The sequence below is a fragment of the Mus pahari genome, chromosome 3 (assembly GCF_900095145.1).
Source record: "Mus pahari chromosome 3, PAHARI_EIJ_v1.1, whole genome shotgun sequence".
Lineage (NCBI taxonomy): Eukaryota > Metazoa > Chordata > Mammalia > Rodentia > Muridae > Mus > Mus pahari.
The window spans coordinates 88,626,678-88,634,486 of record NC_034592.1 but is presented as its reverse complement, the minus strand read 5'-3'; the positions used below and the strand labels follow the sequence as shown (position 1 = coordinate 88,634,486).

Sequence of the window (7,809 nt, the reverse complement as noted above, 5' to 3'; positions counted from 1 at the left end):
ACCACACAACACAGGAAATATTTTTTTTTTTTTTTTTTGCGTGCAGAGAACTTTTATTGATAGTGTTCAAGAGTGTAGGGAGGACTCCCTAGGCCACTCCTGTTATTATGGGGGTCTGGGATGGAAATTGTGAGGGAGATGCTCAGTGTTGGGGCCGAGTTGGGATAGGGACTCCTCAGCAACCAAGGGCCTCTCTCTTGCTCTCAGTGTCCTTGCTGGGGTGGGTGATCCAGGGTTTCTTACTCCTTGGAGGCCATGTAGGCCATGAGCTCATCACCCTGTTGCTGTAGCAATATTCATTGTCATACCAGGAAATGAGCTTTACAAAATTGTCATTGAGAGCAATGTCAACCCCAGAACAAAAGGTACAAGAGTAGGAGTTGCTGTTGAAGTTGCAGGAGACAGCCTGGTCCTCAGTGTAGCCCAGGATACCCTTCAGTGGGCCCTCAGATGCCTGATTCACCACTTTCTTTTTTTTTTCTTTTTTTAAATTTATTATTATTTTCTTTATTTACATTTCAAATGCTATCCCGAAAGTTCCCTATACCCCACCCCCACCCCTGGATTCACCACCTTCTTGATGTCATCATACTTGGCAGGTTTCTTTCTCCAAGTGGCATGTCAGATCCACAAGGGATACATTGAGGGTAGGAACACAGAAGGCCATGCCAGTGAGCTTCCCTTTCAGCTCTGGGATGACCTTGCCCACAGCCTTGGCAGCACCAGTGGATGCAGAGATGATGTTCTGGGCAGCCCCACGGCCATCATGCCACAGCTTTCCAGAGGGACCATCCACAGTCTTCTGAGTGGCAGTGATGGCATGAACCGTGGTCATGAGCCCTTCCACGATGCTAAAGTTGTCATGGATGACCTTGGCCAGGGGGGCTAAGCAGTTGGAGTTGGTGGTGCAGGATGCATTGCTGACAATCTTGAGTTGTCATATTTCTCATGGTTCACACCCATCACAAACATGGGGTCATTGGCAGAAGGGGTGGAGATGATGACTCTTTTTACCCCACTCTTCAGGTGGGCCCCAGACTTCTCCATGGTGGTGAAGACACCAGTAGACTCCACAACATACTCAGCACCGGCATCACCCCATTTGATGTCAGTGGGGTCTCACTCCTGGAAGATGGTGATGGGCTTCCCATTGATGACAAGCTTCCCATTCTCAGCCCTGACTGTGCCATTGAATTTGTGATGGATGGAGTCATACTGGAACATGTAGACTATGTAGTTGAGGTCAATGAAGGGGTTGTTGATGGCAACAGTCTCCACTTTGCCAAGTGCAGAGCAGAATCAGTTCACAGCAACCTTCACCATCTTGTCTACGGGATGAGGCTGGCACTGCACAAGAAGATGCAGCTGTCTCTGGAACAGGGGGAAGCAGAGAGTCCATAGTAAATATTTTTAATATAAAAAGAAAAAACAAAACAAAACAAAAACTTCAGGGTTAGGGTTGGGTGAAAGTAATGGCACATGCACTTAATTCCAATACTGGGAAGACAGAGGCAGGTGTATCTCTGAGTTTGAGGCCAACCTGGTCCAAAGAGAGGGTTCCAGGGTAGTCAGAGCTACATAGTGAGACCCTGTCTTAAAAAACAAAACACAAAAAAACTCAAACTAAAATTAAAAAAAAAAGTGTTTTCATGCAACTTTCGGCCCTCATTAAGACCCGTGTATTACATGGGCCAGCAAGATGGCTTAGAGGGCAAGGAGTTTGCTGTCAAGCCTGGTGACCCGAGCTCAGTCTGTCTTACACACACACACTGTAGAAGAAAAAACAAAAAAACAAAAAACTGACTCTTGAAAGTTGTCTTCTGTTAAAATGTAAGCTCTGTGAAGGCATAGGGTTTTTTGGTTTTTGCTTTTTTTGTTTTGTTTTTTGTTTTTTGTTTTTTTTAAAACTCCACTGTTAGCATTTGCTGGAGCTAGGAATATTCCAGAAGGTCAATTCCAGTGCCACTTTGCTATACTAGTTAAATCCAGCTCAGACCCCTGGGAGGAAAAGCAGAGCTAGGGCAAATGCAATAAGTGTGGGCTGCCCACGTTAATTCTTCTTGGTCTCCTGGGGCCCCCTTCATTTTGTTCCTGTGCTGGTGGCCTCCTGAAATTCTTGTTGAATTCAGCTGGTCTTTCTGGGGAAAGGGGGAGGGGGGCATGTGATGAAGAGAATAAGAAGCAGTAAGCCATGAATACTGTCATGTTTTCCTACTGCAAAGACGTTCTTAACTGGTACCACAGTTCTGTGAAGAGATCCAGAGATGCTGGAAGCGAAGCTTCATTTTCAACCTCACCTACACACTGTTTAGCTGCCCCTCCCTCTTCCAGAAATCAGGCCACAGCTCCCCTTTTGCAGGTCTCTCTCTGGGACAGAGACTTGATAAGATAGTGTGCTGAGCTGTAACCTTGTAGCACCCACCCTCAACCCCTTTTGAGACAAGATCTAGCTTTGCAGCTTTATCTAACCTGGAACTCAATATGTAGCCTAGGCTGGCCTCAGACCTGTGACCTTATTGCCACCCAAGTGTGAGATTATCGGGGTATGCTACCATGACAGGCTGAAAAACTATTTTAAAATCAACTTTCAGTACAGGTAACAAAAGTTTATATGAAAGTATTCACCATACCTAGAAATAAGCATGCTCTAGGTTAGGTTAAAATGCAAGCCCAGCATCAAGTCCTAGTAGGGTAGAAAAATGAGCTATGTAGCTTTGCATGAAACCTCTATGGGCAGAGTTTCATTAAGAGGTCCTATTTTTGACTTGACTCTTTGCTTTTTTTTTGGTGGGTGGTGGGTCATGATGATTGAAACAGGGTCTCATTGTAGCCCATCCTGACCTGAAGTTGCCATGTAGCCAAGGATGGTCCTCACCTGTTGACTCTCCTACCTCCAGCTCTAGGTGCTGGGATTAAAGAAGGCGTGGGTCGCCATGGGATGGCTACATTCGGCTGTCAACTTGACTGCATTTGGAATGAACTACAATCCAGAAAAGGAGGGTACATCCTCAAGAGATTTTTTTTTCTTTGTTTGAAATGGATGAATCTACTTCTAATCCCGACCTTTGGGGTAGGAAGACACACACCTTTGATCCGGATCTTAAGACTGGAAGAAATGTATCTTTGATCCAGGTCTTGAAGTGGAAAGACATACCTTTACTCTGGGCCATACCTTCTGCTGAGAGTTTATATAAGGAAATAAAAGGAGGAAGCTTTTGCTCCCTGCCTGCTTGTCCTCACCCTGCTAGCAGATCCATTCCTTCACTGGTATTAGAGCCTACTTCTTTGGGATTCTAGCATATACTAAAGACCAACCAAGACATCTAGTGGACACCTTGTTTACTGAGCAACTACTGTTCTTAGACTTTCTGTCCACAACTAACCATTGTTGGATTAGCGGAACTATAGCCTCTAAGTCATTCCAATAAATCTCCATATATAGAGATGGAGATAGAGATAGATTTATTCTATAAGTTCTGTGAATCTTGACTAATACACAACATTATTCCAGGCCTACTCTTCCTTTTCTTTTCCTATGAAAAGATCCAACCTTTAACACTATAAACTCTTGCAAACCTTTCTGCAATTTGGCATTAGATATTAAAAGTTATAAAATGTTTATAGCCTTTGACCCAGCAATCCCGGCCCTTGGCAACAAATTCTAAGAGAAACATTGTGAGCACACAAGACTGTGGCCTTAGTTTAACAGTTCTGTGTTAAAAACAGCCTAGATAAATAGCAAGAATAGCAAGAGGGACAAGTAAATATGGATTATTTTGCAACCACTAAAATTTATAATTAGGCAAAGTATGTGGTAACTTGGAAAATAGCTCCCAAGATAATGTTACTTGAGGTGACTGGGAGACCCGTGTATACGTGCCTCAGGATTCTACTGTTTTAGTTTGCACTTTCAAAATGAGGAGACAAAAGGGGAGATACAGGGAAATGGAAACCACGTTTAGAGAGATTGTGGAGGTTTGGTTTCTTTTAAAACTTACTGTTATACTATTACTGTTTGTGTTATTTAAAAATAAGGAAGGGTTCTGGAAACTCAGCTCTGTTTTTGAGAATTTAAAGGGTTTGGAAGAATGATTCTGTCCTAGGTTAAAATGAGAGTTGGGGTGCCCTTAGAGGTGAATGGCTAAAATCATCACAGTCGCTGTGATTCACATGAGCATTTACTGTTTTCTAAGCATTAAGTAAGAGTGCTTTGTTTCTGTTTGAAAGCCTTGTCTTCCTCATCTGTCTCTTTGGCCTCCTTCTTGGGCTATCTCTGGAGCTTCTTTTTGCCACCTTTGAGGCTCAACATGATATCTTCGGCACCTTACTCAAACCCTGATCCCAAGCCTTGGTTTCTTCTTGTGTTGAGACCCTCCCACGGTGATGCCCAGGCAAACCTGGTAGCTGACACCTGTTTGCTTCCACTTCCCTAGTGTTGGATTGCAGAACTGTGCCTTCACACAACTCAGACTTGGTTTTTATGCCTATGCGGGCTTCAGGGATGTCACAGATCATAGCATGGGCTCTGGAAAGGTAGGTTCTGGAGTCTATGAAGAGAGCATCCCTGTTTGCTAGGTAGGGAGTCAGAAATTTCACAGAACAGGGCAATGAGAAAAAACATCCAGTGGAAATGGATATGACAGTCAAGCTCTTTGTCAAGACAGCTGATGGGATCTAAAAAGGAATCAATAATCAGCTCATTTGGTTTTTTAATAATATTTTTAAATTACATTTGATCTATTTGTTTGTTTATGTGTCTGTCTGTTGTGTGTGGAAGCAAGTGGAGGCCAGAGGACAACTTGTGGAAGTCTGCACTCTCTCCAGGGATTGAGCTCAAATCTCAGGCTTGTTGGCAAGCCTCTTTGCCTGCTGAGCCATCTTGTGGGCCTTCATTTGATAGTTTTAAGGCTACACCGAATGTCCTTGCTCATAGAAATATATACTTAAGCATTGGAGTAGCTGGTATAGAGCATTGTGTTAGCATCTTACTGCTACGTGTGTGCATGTGCCTGTGTGTGTGCATGTATGTGTGTGTGTGTGTGCATGTGCATGCTGTGTGTGTGTGTGTGTGTGTGTGTGTGCTATACACATGTGTTCTTCAGTGTGAGAAGGCCAGAGACCCTCAGGTATCCTGCTTGATTACTCCTTATTTTATTTTCTGGAGACAAGATCTCTCACTGGCCTGGAACAGTGCTGATAATCAGCTAGCACAGTGATCCTCACTGTGACTCCAAGCCTCACACTGCTGGGGTGACAGCTTAGCACGGCCATGCTCAGCTTTTTACTTAGGTGCTGGGGATTCCAGCTTAGGTCCTTATGTTTGTACAGTAAACTCCCCCCCCCCCCGAGTCTTCTCTCTACCCTCAACATTTTACTCTTTAATGATTTCTGAAGGAAAAACTCTTTGTACTACATTTATACATTTCTTGGAAGTTTCAGGTTTTTATAAAAACAGAAGCAAAATTATATTTATATGTGTGTGTATATATATACATATATGTATATACATTTATGTACACACACACACACACACATATATATATATATATATATATATATATATATATATATATATATATACAGAATGAACTATAAAGACACACACTAAGCTTCTCATGGTGGGTATTTCTGAAAAGACAGTAAGAAAGCAGTGTAGGAGCAAGGAGAGAGTTTGAAATGTTATTTTCTAATCTTGTGTACTGACAGAAAAGATATACCTCTAAAGAGAAAGGCTCTAACTTGAAATAACTGACTGTTTTTTGTCTTTGTTTATGGTACTGGGGCTCAGACTGGCCTTGATCATGGCCAAGGTCTGGTGCCTTAACATGACTAGGGTTGCTAAGAGAATGAAAAGAGAACAGAGAAGCTGGGGCTGGGTGATCAGTGATCACTGCAGGCCCTTTGAAGCCACACCCACTACTGCAACAACCCCAGCTTGTTTGCTTTGTGAACAGCCCAGGGTTGGCCTGTCTCAGTAGGAGGTCTCTGCAGGTGGACAGTTACCCCTGTAAACATTCAGGAGGAGGAAGTGGCAGTTGGTAGTTTTTGCACACACTAGTCAACTGTTCACAAACACTTGTGTTTGCATACACTGTCAATATTCAAACTCTGACCAGAGGAAGGCTTTGCCATCTCTCCAGTCCCCACTGACTCAGGGTTTGCCACGCCCATAGTCTGAAACACTGGGTTCTAGACAAGGCCATGCCTGTGTCAAACACGACCCATTCATTCCGGAATCCATCTGTCCTTTACACATTCTCTCAAGGCTTCCTTGGCTTCCCACACCAACTTAGGATCTTATGCATGCTAAACACATATTTTATCAGCGAGCTATACCCCAGCTGAATGACAGTGCTGCAAAGAACTATCCATCCTAAACTATACCCCTGACAGTCTGTGCCAATCGGACTAATGTGCTATTCATTTTACTTTTATGGTTTTGGGGCTCAAACATATGCCCTTGGCAATGATCTACACTCTAGCCTTAGACTGACAGTTTAGAGAAATGAATGAATGAATGATTATTTTTGGAGACAAGGTTTCCATGTGTGTTCCTGGCTAGCCTGGAATTCTCTGTGTAGATCTGGCTGACTTTGAATTCATAGAGATCTCTTACTTCCGCCTCCCATAGGTTGTGGTTAGATATATGTAACACTACAGCTGGCTAAATTTTTTTTTCCAAATTTTGGAAATTACAATTATCTTTGTGTGTGTGTGTGTGTGTATGATATGTTCTTCATTTGCAAGTCAGAGGTCATTTGGGGGAATGAGTTCCTTCCTTGCATCCTGTGGGTCCTGGGGAATAAATTCGGGTCTGTGGTAAGCACGCTTTCTGGTGACTCAAGGTTTAACACACTTTAAAGATCATTTATGTATTAGCGCCTACTGTGAATGGCTTCTGTCTCTTTAGCTTATTTTGAAGAAGTCAGCCAACACTCTCACAACTAAATTTAGTTTCCAATTTGTTTATATTGTTGAACCTTTCCTTCCTAGGTGTTTGGGAAATGTTACGTTATTGAGTCACTGGAGCTGTGCTGTATTCATATAAACAGAGAAAAAACACCATGATCAAATATTTAGAGAAGAAACAATAATGAGAACACAAATGAGGAAGGTTTCTGCTGCAAATACTGTGCTAAAGCATTAGTATAAAAGCCTGAACTTTTTTTTTCTTTCAGGTGCTGGGAACTGAACGAGGCAAATACTCTGCCACTGGACTGTGGACCAACCCTGAGTCCAAAAGTTTCAGATTTTCTCATAACTGTATGAATGTTCAAGAATTTAATAACTGCTTGAAGAGAGCTTAACAGTCAATTTTACAGTATGCTGGATTATAATTAATTGCTTGTGATTGATTATCCTCAGCAGGTGCAGATGTAGATGGGAAACAGGGCTGGGATATAGTTCAGTGGATAAAGTGCTCATTTCGAAACTTGAAGACCTGAGTTTAATCCCTAGCCTCCAAGTCAAAAATTAGGCTCAGTGGCAGCTTCAGCAACCATATCATTGGGAAGGGGAGGCAGGTGGATCCTGAGGGCTTGCTGACCTGCTGGTATACCTCAGATGGGAAGGTCACGGTTCAGTGAGAGATCCTATCTCAGTGGGAGAGAGGAGGGGGTTGGGAGTTTGGAGGGGTAGTACACTTTTTTTTTTAATTACTTTTATTTTTTACAGTCCAGTCTTTACCCCCTCCCAGTCCACCCTCCCACAGTTCCTCATCCCATTCCTCCTCCTCCCAGTCCACCCCCGCAGTTCCTCATCCCATTCCTCCTCCTCCCTGTCTCCAAGAGGATGTCCCCACCCCACCCC

At 43.2% G+C, this 7,809-nt stretch overlaps 1 pseudogene; it reads right to left on the bottom strand.

The window, feature by feature from the left end:
- Positions 1 to 239: 239 nt before the first annotated feature.
- On the bottom strand, positions 240 to 1,293 carry LOC110317980 (annotated as a pseudogene).
- Positions 1,294 to 7,809: the final 6,516 nt, after the last annotated feature.